Here is an 11,934-nt window from a genome sequence, read left to right as displayed (position 1 = left end):
AGAGAAGAGAGAGAGACAGAGAGAGAGAGAGAGAGAAAAGAGAGAGAGAGAGAGAGAGAGAGAGAGAGAGAGAGAGAGAGATCCTGCCTGGACACATTGCCTGGTCATTGGTCATTGGTGGCAGTCTACTATTTCATGAATGTCTAGTGACAGACCGTGAGTGGAAACACACAGACAGGTAGTGGACTGAAGAAGTCTCTCTGTGTTTTACATCCAACTCAGCTTGTATACATTCTGGAACTCCTCGTCCTATAGGGAATCATCTCAAATGGCACCCTGTTCCCTATATAGTGCCCTTCTTTTGACCAGGGCCCATATAGGGAGTTAAAAGTATTGCACTATGTAGGGAATAGGGTGCCATTTAGGACGCAAGCCTACACTGGAAAATCCTGTTGTTTTTACGGTAACTTACTTGCATCCAGTTAGTTACTGTAAAAAAAAACAGTACAGTATGTCACCGTATATTTTTCAGTAATGTACGGTTAAACAAACGTTTCTGTCATCATCCTAATGTAATACATATTGTTCTGTCAGCAAACACACACAAACACTGTGGTGAACCCTCTATGCTTCATTAGTGCCCTAATTAAGACAGTTCGTTATCTTGCACATTCTCCCCGGGGTTGCTATAGCGCTGATGAATAAACACCTTACTTTGTCACGGTAACGCAAATTAACACTATCTACATACACACAGCCAGCACACACACAGCTTGCATACACACAGCCTGCATACACACAGCCTGCATATACACAGCCAGCATACACACAGCCTGCATATACACAGCCAGCATATACACAGCCTGCATACACACAGCCAGCATACACACAGCCAGCATACACACAGCCATCATTCACACAGCCTGCATACACACAGCCAGCATATACACAGCCTGCATATACACAGCCTGCACACACAGCATCATTCACACAGCCAGCATACACACAGCCAGCATACACACAGCCAGCATACACACAGCCATCATTCACACAGCCAGCATACACACAGCCAGCATACACACAGCCTGCATACACACAGCCAGCATACACACAGCCAGCATACACACAGCTATCATTCACACAGCCAGCATTCACACAGCCTGCATACACACAGCCAGCATATACACAGCCTGCATATACACAGCCAGCATTCACACAGCCTGCAAACACAAAGCCTGCACACACAGCCAGCATTCACACAGCCATCATACACACAGCCGGCACACACAGCCATCATTCACACAGCCTGCATACACACAGCCAGCATATACACAGCCTGCATATACACAGCCAGCATTCACACAGCCTGCATACACAAAGCCTGCACACACAGCCAGCATTCACACAGCCATCATACACACAGCCGGCACACACAGCCTGCATACACACAGCCTGCATACACACAGCCTGCATATACACAGCCTGCATATACACAGCCTGCACACACAGCCATCATTCACACAGCCAGCATACACACAGCCAGCATACACACAGCCATCATTCACACAGCCAGCATACACACAGCCAGCATACACACAGCCTGCATACACACAGCCAGCATACACACAGCCTGCATATACACAGCCAGCATATACACAGCCTGCATATACACAGCCAGCATATACACAGCCAGCATATACACAGCCTGCACACACAGCCATCACACACAGCCATCATACACACAGCCAGCATATACACAGCCAGCATATACACAGCCAGCATATACACAGCCAGCATATACACAGCCTGCACACACAGCCATCACACACAGCCATCATTCACACAGCCAGCATATACACAGCCATCATTCACACAGCCTGCATACACACAGCCATCATTCACACAGCCTGCATACACACAGCCTGCATACACACAGCCAGCATACACACAGCCTGCATATACACAGCCAGCATACACACAGCCTGCATATACACAGCCTGCACACACAGCCAGCACACACAGCCAGCATACACACAGCCTGCATATACACAGCCTGCACACACAGCCAGCATATACACAGCCAGCATATACACAGCCAGCATATACACAGCCTGCATATACACAGCCAGCATACACACAGCCAGCATACACACAGCCTGCATATACACAGCCTGCACACACAGCCAGCATATACACAGCCAGCATATACACAGCCAGCATATACACAGCCAGCATATACACAGCCAGCATACATACAGCCAGCATACACACAGCCAGCATACACACAGCCAGCATATACACAGCCAGCATATACACAGCCAGCATACACACAGCCAGCATATACACAGCCAGCATACACACAGCCAGCATATACACAGCCAGCATATACACAGCCAGCATACACACAGCCAGCATACACACAGCCAGCATACACACAGCCAGCATACACACAGCCAGCATACACACAGCCAGCATATACACAGCCAGCATATACACAGCCAGCATATACACAGCCAGCATATACACAGCCAGCATACACACAGCCAGCATATACACAGCCAGCATACACACAGCCAGCATACACAGCCTGCATATACACAGCCAGCATATACACAGCCATATACACAGCCAGCATATACACAGCCAGCATATACACAGCCAGCATACACACAGCCAGCATATACACAGCCAGCATACACACAGCCAGCATACACACAGCCAGCACAGCCAGCATACACACAGCCAGCATACACAGCCAGCATATACACAGCCAGCATACACACAGCCAGCATACACAGCCATCGTCCCGAATGGCATCCTACTCCCTGTATAGTGCACTACTTTCGACCAGAGCCCTATGGAACACTAATTCCCTGTATAGTGCACTACTTTCGACCATGGTCTGTAGTAACTAACACATTATCCTAAAAAGGCGCAACAGAACGTGACTAGGAGGACTCTGGTATCTTGACACAGTGAATCTGCAAGACAATCTCTCAGGTACTTTACACAGCATGGACAAGTAGACAACGGGTATCTGGCAGAAACAAACAGACATATCTACAGTCAGCAGTAGCAGGAGGGAAGGACCAGCCTACCGCTGACGGTGGTGATAAAAGGTGTAATGGAAACGCAAGACAGTGAGGTTTACAACAGTATCTGGCCGAATCAAACAAGCGCATACAATCCAGAGTGCTCAGTCAGAATATCAGTAGTACACAATGGAATACGTAGGCACCAATAAGTCCTATGCAGAGATACATGACAAGATGTGGATGGGGTTTCACATCTACATACAGGGCCTGAGAATGCAAGCCTGATCTAATCTCAATTAAAGTGGGAGAAGAAAACAGGTAGTAGATAGCTGTCTGCCAACACACACTGTCTGGAACACATACACTCACACGCTCTGCTATTAATACAAACACATACTGTCTCAATCAGACACGCAATGTCTCAATCAGACACACACTGTCTCAATCAGACACACAATGTCTCAATCAGACACACACTGTCTCAATCAGACACACACTGTCTCAATCAGACACACACTGTCTCAATCAGACACACACTGTCTCAATCAGACACACACTGTCTCAAATCAGACACACACTGTCTCAATCAGACACACACTGTCTCAATCAGACACACAATGTCTCAATCAGACACACACTGTCTCAATCAGACACACACTGTCTCAATCAGACACACAATGTCTCAATCAGACACACACTGTCTCAATCAGACACACAATGTCTCAATCAGACACACAAAATTGTTTACATTTTAACCCCCCTCTATCACAAACTCTCCATCTCGACCCCTCCTCTCTCTCCCTCCTCTCTCTCATCTCTCTCCCTCCTCTCTCTCATCTGTCTCCCCCCTCTCTCACCCTCTCACTTTCAAATGTAAAGTTCACACAGAGACACACACACTATGGCTACATAAGCACCAAGACAATAGTGGTCCATTGTGATTAATTCAATAACAAGCTGTGCCAATTTCTTTCGACATTCAGAAGAGATACTGGAAGTCATGACTGACAAAGCTGTTGTTTTACACACGAATTTCAGCACAACGGACAGCAACTTACGGTCATTTCAGGACAATGAAGACAGACGTTGGATGAACTGTCTGCTGGTTTTCATTCCTTTACAGCAGGTGCTGATTGAGTCACACCAGGTGGGACACCAGGTGTGAGAACTCTCTGGCCAAACAATTACATGAATTGATCGATTTAACTACCGGAGATGTAAACCAGCAGTACGTCGCGCCTCGAGGGCTGGAATTCAGTAGTATCTTGAACGGATGAAAGCAGAGTTGGACGACATTGGGTACAGGTCTGCCATGAAATATTCTAACTGTATTCTAATGTGATAGGCATCCATCAACCACCAACACGTGAAGCCCACGGCAGATACATGTCACATGGTCCTGTTTACAGGTCTAATTGCGGAGAGCAAGAAAAGAAAAAAACACAAGTTGAAGAGGTCAGTGAGTGTTGTCAAGGCAACACCCGACATGTGGACCGCATTGTTATTGTCACATCATTTTGATCAAAAACTATGAAGAAAGGTAATTACCAAGAACTGGTCTGTTGTCACAGTAATACATTAGCCCCTCTGACAGTCTAGGGAGAACCAGAGCCAGGCTTATCCATGGCTGTTGGAGGACACTAACAGATAAACACAGCGAGCATTTCATTCTATGTTGAACGGGTGTCTGTTGTCACAGTAATATAATAGCCCCTTTTGACAGTCACAATCCAAAAAGGAGGCGACAACAGGCCAATACAAACACACATGTATTTCAGCATGATGAGGAAGAATTAAACGACGACAATGAAAGGAAGATAGATACAGGGGGGGGATATGAAATGATGGAGCACTGCGGGGACTAGGATGAGAGAACTGAAATGTCCAAACTTACTGCCGCACTGTTCAGCTGCTGGCTCGGGATGACAGTTGACGAGGAAGATGATCACACAAAAAAAGAGTCTTGGTTGATGTACATCCAGCGTCCGTGCTGAGGCGTGTGTGAGGATCAATGTGTATGCACGTGCCCGCAAGAGCGACCGGCAACCACAACCAATAACTCTAGCCTAAATATAAATATTCAATCTGTCCGCATCTAAACCAGTAGGCTACTGAGACGCTATTGAAAAAAAATATATATGTTAATGGCGCTGTTGTCAAATGCTGCGTTTAGCCTATAATTGTCTCCATGCATACATTAACAGTCTCGCTTAGAAGTCAAAGCTGTAGATAGCCGAATGTTGATTAAGTAGCCTACTGTTGTCATAAATTCATATTGCTTGGTATTTAGATCGTTGACAAAACGTCGATTTGAATGCAAAAAAATCTATCAATAGTCCATCAAAGTAAAAAAAAACGCATGCACACAATCATTACCAAGTTTAGGTGCGATTACTGTAGCCTATTGGTCACTATAATCATACTTACAAGTACTAGACGCCCGTTCAATTGCCATGTTTCCGTCGAATTAGACTCTTAGGGAGAAATTAAACAGCAAATGACGACAGCAGTGTGTGCAAAAGTGTGCTTTTGTGCAAACACATTTTCCCCAAAACCCTAAAACCAAGACTGCAATACGTCTATTCTCTGACCAAAATTGGAAAAAAAACTCGCTGTATTTCTGACGGGTGTAAAATGTTCACTCGGGAAAAGCACAATAGCCTACACACACACACACACATATGCACATCCCTGCGTTTTCCTTCCCTTCTCTTCGCTCTCCACAATGTCCCTCACTCACGACGTCACTGGGCGAGACTCAACGCTAACTCTTCCTCCCTTATCTGCAGTAGAGTTCCGTGTACCCCTACAGCCCCACTACATGACGATGGGCCCCGTTATTCACTAGAGATAGTGGTGGGAGAAATTAGAGCGCTTATTGGCTGACGGGAAGACAGATGGGGTGCACACATCGCAGATAAATAGCGCCAGACCTCTGCCTATGCCGAGTTGATTCCTAACAGCAAGTGACCAATCAACTCCCTCTTCTGTCTCATCCTCTTTTCTCCCCTCTTGTCGAGTGTCAGTTTGATGTATGTAGTCATTCTATGAGTATTATAAACTTATTCTGCGGCTGGCAGGTTTGGGGCTGGCTGGCTAGCTGCAGCTTCACAGGATGAGTCTCAAATGCAACCCTATTCCCTATGTAGTGCATTACTTTTGACCAGAGGCCTCAACAGTAGTGCACTACATAGGGAATAGGGTGCCATTTGGGACACATCCTGGTTATTGTATTGCAGAGGAGGACAAGCATCTGCAGCTCTGGCCCCCTATTGTCATTGCAGGGATGATCAGGTTTATCATTCATTGTTTCTTCAGTTTGGATAGAAAAATCGGTTAAGAGGACTTCTGGCTCTGTGTTGGCAGGGTAGGTGGGAGAGGGGCAGTGGAGGCTGGGTAGATAGGCTGGGGAGGTTGGGGAAGCAGGGGAGGCTGGGAAGGCAGGGGAGGCAGGCTGGGGAGGACACATGACATGTTGAATATATCTGAGAACAGCTTTGGAATGTGGTGCTGAAAGGACAGCTCTATAATGATGAAAGGACAGCTCTATAATGTTGAAAGGACAGCTCTATAATGTTGAAAGGACAGCTCTATAATGTTGAAAGGACAGCTCTATAATGTTGAAAGGACAGCTCTATAGTGTTGAAAGGACAGCTCTATAGTGTTGAAAGGACAGCTCTATAATGTTGAAAGGACAGCTCTATAATGTTGAAAGGACAGCTCTAAAATGTTGAAAGGACAGCTCAAGAATGTGGTGCTGAAAGGACAGTTCTAGAATGTGGTGCTGAAAGGACAGTTCAGAATGTGGTGCTGAAAGGACAGTTCCAGAATGTGGTGCTGAAAGGACAGTTCCAGAATGTGGTGCCGAAAGGACAGTTCTAGAATGTGGTGCTGAAAGGACATTTCTAGAATGTGGCACTGAAAGGACAGTTCTAGAATATGGTGCTGAAAGGACAGTTCTAGAATGTGGTGCTGAAAGACCAGTTCCAGAATGTGGTGCTGAAAGGACAGTTCCAGAATGTGGTGCCGAAAGGACAGTTCTAGAATGTGGTGCTGAAAGGACAGTTCTAGAATGTGGTGCTGAAAGGACAGTTCTAGAATGTGGTGCTGAAAGGATAGTTCTAGAATGTGGTTGTAAAAGGACAGTTCTAGAATGTGGTGGTGAAAGGACAGTTCTAGAATGTGGTAGTGAAAGGACAGTTCTAGAATGTGGTGGTGAAAGGACAGTTCTAGAATGTGGTGGTGAAAGGACAGTTCTAGAATGTGGTGGTGGAAGGACAGTTCTAGAATGTGGTGGTGAAAGTGACCTTTGCTCCTGCTATAGTTTTTACAGAAGTCCCTTGTGATTGGCTTACCCTCCAATCATTTGTCACTTTGCCACGGCCCCAAAAATTACAGTCTGTAAATTTCACGCCTCGACTTGCCCCCCGCCCCCCCTTGTTTTTCCCCCTTCACAATCACATATCAATTATCACCTCCCATACATCTACTCTTCTTCTTCCCTCTCTCCCGTTGCAGCCAGCCGAGTTCAGAGTGCAGCTGTTCTCTACATTTATATCTACATGTATTTCTATATTTATATCTATATTTATATCTACATTTATATTACATTTACATTTACATTTAAGTCATTTAGCAGACGCTCTTATCCAGAGCGACTTACAAATTGGTGCATTCACCTTATGACATCCAGTGGGACAGTCACTTAACAATAGTGCATCTAAAACTTAGGGGGGGTGGGGTGAGAGGGATTACTTAACCTATCCTAGGTATTCCTTAAAGAGGTGGGGTTTCAGGTGTCTCCGGAAGGTGGTGATTGACTCCGCTGTCCTGGCGTCGTGAGGGAGTTTGTTCCACCATTGGGGGGCCAGGGCAGCGAACAGTTTTGACTGGGCTGAGCGGGAGCATTTATATCTACATTTATATCTACATTTATATCTACATTTATATCTACATTTATATCTATATTTATATCTATATCTATATTTATATCTATATCTATATCTATATTTATATCTATATTTATATCTTGTCACGAACCTCGCTGAAGAGGGTGCCTCTTCCTGTTCGGGCGGGGCTCGGCGGTCGTCGTCACCAGCCTATTAGCTGCCATCGATTCCTTTTCCGTTTGTGTTGGTTAGTGGTTAATTGGGTACACCTGTTTTGTATTAGGGTTTGTTTGTAGGGTATTTAAAGGCACTAGGCCTGCTGGGTATTTTGTGCGGGCTTGTTTTTTGTTACTCTGTGTTTGATGGTGTGATTTGTTTTCTTATCTTTATTCTCTGGTCTGTTTTGTCCTGTTGTTTTGGACTAGCAACCTATATACGCCTTGTGTGTTGGCGTGATCATTTTCGGTTGCACCGGTGTAATACATTTGATAAACGACAGACCCCTGCTCTCTGCGCCTGATTCCATCCACCACTCATAGTTATTCGTAACAGAAGCCCGCAACCGAAGAAATGGAGTCAGCAGGAGCAGTGACCACCCCTCTCCCCACTATAGAGGAGCATGTCCATCACCACACAGCGGTCCTCCATCGGATTGGTATGGCGATGGATCAGATGATGGAGAGGATTGAACGATGGGAGAGGAGTGGTCTACCGACATCTATCTCAGCTCTCCCATTGCCGACACCACCTTCAACACCTACTCCACCTACGTCGTCCTCTGGGTCCAGCGCACTGCGTCTCTCCCCCCCGAGGGAGTACGATGGAGCAGCGGCTGGGTGCCAGGGATTTTTGCTCCAGCTAGAGCTCTACCTGGCTACCGTGCGTCCGGCTCCCTCGGGTGAGGAGAGTGTGGGCCTCCTCGTCTCCTGTTTAACGGGCAAGGCCCTGGACTGGGCTAACGCGGTCTGGAACAGTCCAGACTCGGCTCGGGACAACTACCTGGAGTTCAGCCGCCGTTTCCAAGCTGTGTTCGATCATCCACCAGAGGGTAAAGCGGCGGGTGAGCAACTGTTCCACCTCAGACAGGAGATGAGGAGCTCGCAGGACTTTGCGTTGGAGTTTAGGACCCTAGCTGCTGGTGCTGGGTGGAATGACAGGGCCCTGATGGACCATTACCGGTGTAGTCTACGGGAGGACGTCTGCAGGGAGCTAGCTTGCAGAGACACAACTCTCTCCCTGGATGAACTTATAGACATGTCTATTCAATTGGACAACCTGCTAGCTGCCCGCGGGCGTTCAGAAGGGGTCCTGTTAATTCCACCTTCCAGCTCTCCCACTCCCACTCAGATGGAGTTGGGAGGAGCTGCATCTAGGGGGACCAGAGGGGGCTCCTCCTGCTCATATTGTGGACGGAGAGGACACACTTCGGACCGGTGTTGGAGGAGTCCCTCTGGGAGTCGAGATGGTCGGCGGAACACTCCTCGGCCACCCCAGGTGAGTAAGCACCAAACTCACTCAGAGCTCCATGTTGGTCACATGTTTTTGTTATTTTTTTCCCTGCGTTTTTCCCCTCTCTTCAGCATAAGGTGCTAGTCGATTCAGGCGCAGTTGGGAGTTTTATGGATTGTGGACTCGCCCGGAAATTGGGTATTCCGTTAGTGCAGATAGACCCACCTATCCCCGTGCACTCCTTAGATAGCCGACCGTTAGGGTCAGGGCTGGTCAGGGAGGCCACGATTCCGCTGGACATGGTAACGCAGGGGAATCATAGGGAGAGGATTAGTTTCTACCTTATTGATTCACCTGGGTTCCCGGTGGTGTTGGGGGTTCCCTGGCTGGCTATTCACAATTCCGTTATTTCCTGGAAACAGGGGGCTCTTAAGGGGTGGTCAGACGAGTGTTCAGAGAGGTGTATAGGAGTTTCCATCGGTGCCACGACGGTGGAGAGTCCAGACCAGATTTCCACCGTGCACATTCCCCCAGAATATGCCAATTTGGCTATCGCTTTTAGTAAGAAGAAAGCGACCAAATTACCACCTCATCGACGGTGGGATTGCGTGATAAACCTCCAGGAGAACGCTGCACTTCCCCGGAGTCATGTGTACCCGCTGTCACAGGAGGAGACGTTGGCTATGGAGACATATGTAACGGAAGCTCTGAGACAGGGGTACATTCGGCCCTCCATGTCACCCGTCTCCTCGAGTTTCTTTTTTGTGAGGAAAAAGGAGGGAGGTCTGCGTCCGTGCATTGATTATCGAGGTCTCAATTCGATCACCGTGGGTTTTAGTTATCCGCTACCTCTCATCGCTACGGCGGTGGAATCATTCCACGGAGCGCGTTTCTTCACAAAACTGGACCTCAGGAGCGTGTATAATCTGGTGCGTATTCGGGGAGGAGACGAGTGGAAAACAGAGTTTAGTACCACATCAGGCCACTATGAGTACCTCGTCATGCCGTATGGGTTGAAGAATGCTCAGCCCGTCTTCCAATCCTTTGTCGATGAGATTCTTAGGGACTTGCACGGGCAAGGTGTGGTAGTCTATATTGATGACATCTTGATTTATTCTACCACATGCGCCGCGCATGTTTCCTTGGTGCGCAGGGTTCTTGGGCGACTGCTGGAGCATGACCTATACGTCAAGGCTGAGAAATGTGTGTTCTCCAAACCAGCCGTTTCCTTCCTGGGTTATCGCAGTTCCAGCTCGGGGATGATGATGGAGTGTGACCGCGTTAACGCCGTGCGTAATTGGCCGACTCCGACCACGGTAAAGGAGGTGCAGCGTTTCTTAGGGTTTGCCAATTACTACCGGAGGTTTATCCGGGGTTTTGGTCAAGTAGCGGCGCCCATTACCTCACTGCTGAAGGGGGGACCGGTGCATCTGCGGTGGTCAGCAGAGGCTGATGGAGCCTTCAACCAGTTGAAGGTACTGTTCACCGGAGCTCGCGTGTTGTCGCATCCGGACCCTTCGTTAGCATTCATAGTGGAGGTGGATGCGTCCGAGGCTGGAGTTGGAGCCGTGCTGTCTCAGCGCTCGGGCACGCCACCGAAGCTCCGTCCCTGCGCTTTCTTTTCTAAGAAGCTGGGTCCGGCGGAGCGGAACTATGATGTGGGGGATCGGGAGTTACTAGCTATGGTAAAGGCCCTGAAGGTGTGGAGACACTGGCTTGAGGGGGCTAAACACCCTTTTCTCATCTGGACTGACCACCGTAATCTGGAATATATCGGGAAGCGAGGAGACTGAATCCACGTCAGGCTAGGTGGGCCATGTTCTTTACACGTTTTAGATTTACGATCTCTTACAGACCAACACTAAGGCCGACGCGCTGTCCCGTCTCTATGACACCGAGGACCGGTCCATCGAACCCACTCCCATCCTTCCAGCCTCTCGCCTGGTGGCCCCAGTGGTATGGGAGGTGGACGCGGATATCGAGCGGACGTTGAGGGTTGAACCTGCGCCTATACAGTGTCCAACTGGTCGAAGTTACGTACCGCTTGGTGTCCGTGATAAATTGATTCGGTGGGCTCACACACTACCGTCTGCGGGTCATCCGGGGATTGATAGCACAGTGCGGGGTCTTAGGGGGAAATACTGGTGGCCCACTTTAGCTAGGGATGTGAGGCTCTATGTTTCCTCCTGTTCGGTATGCGCCCAGAGTAAGGCTCCTAGGCACCTTCCTAGAGGGAAGTTACAGCCCCTCCCGGTTCCACAACGGCCATGGTCCCATCTCTCGGTAGCTTTCCTTACTGATCTTCCCCCATCTCAGGGGAACACTACCGTTCTGGTCGTTGTGGATCGGTTCTCTAAGTCCTGCCGTCTCCTCCCATTGCCTGGTCTTCCTACGGCCCTACAGACTGCAGAGGCTCTATTTACCCACGTCTTCCGGCACTATGGGGTTCCAGAGGATATAGTCTCCGATCGGGGTCCCCAGTTCACGTCCCGGGTTTGGAAGGTGTTTATGGAGCGTCTGGGGATCTCGGTCAGCCTTACCTCTGGTTATCACCCCGAAAGTAATGTGCAGGTGGAGAGAGTAAACCAGGAAGTGGGTAGGTTTCTGAGGTCGTATTGCCA

General features: G+C 48.3%; 1 long non-coding RNA gene across 1 annotated transcript in view; it reads right to left on the bottom strand.

Moving 5' to 3' along the window:
* Positions 1-5,711, bottom strand: part of LOC124013437 — a 79,625-nt gene extending 73,914 nt beyond the window's left edge. Inside the window, exon 1 of the long non-coding RNA XR_006834867.1 lies at positions 4,870-5,711. This is a non-coding gene — a long non-coding RNA (uncharacterized LOC124013437). The remainder of the gene's footprint in view (positions 1-4,869) is intronic.
* Between the last annotated feature and the right edge of the window lie 6,223 nt (positions 5,712-11,934).

This window comes from Oncorhynchus gorbuscha, linkage group LG24, assembly GCF_021184085.1.
Source record: "Oncorhynchus gorbuscha isolate QuinsamMale2020 ecotype Even-year linkage group LG24, OgorEven_v1.0, whole genome shotgun sequence".
In the NCBI taxonomy this organism is placed as follows: domain Eukaryota; kingdom Metazoa; phylum Chordata; class Actinopteri; order Salmoniformes; family Salmonidae; genus Oncorhynchus; species Oncorhynchus gorbuscha.
This window is presented reverse-complemented; position numbering and strand designations above follow the sequence as displayed.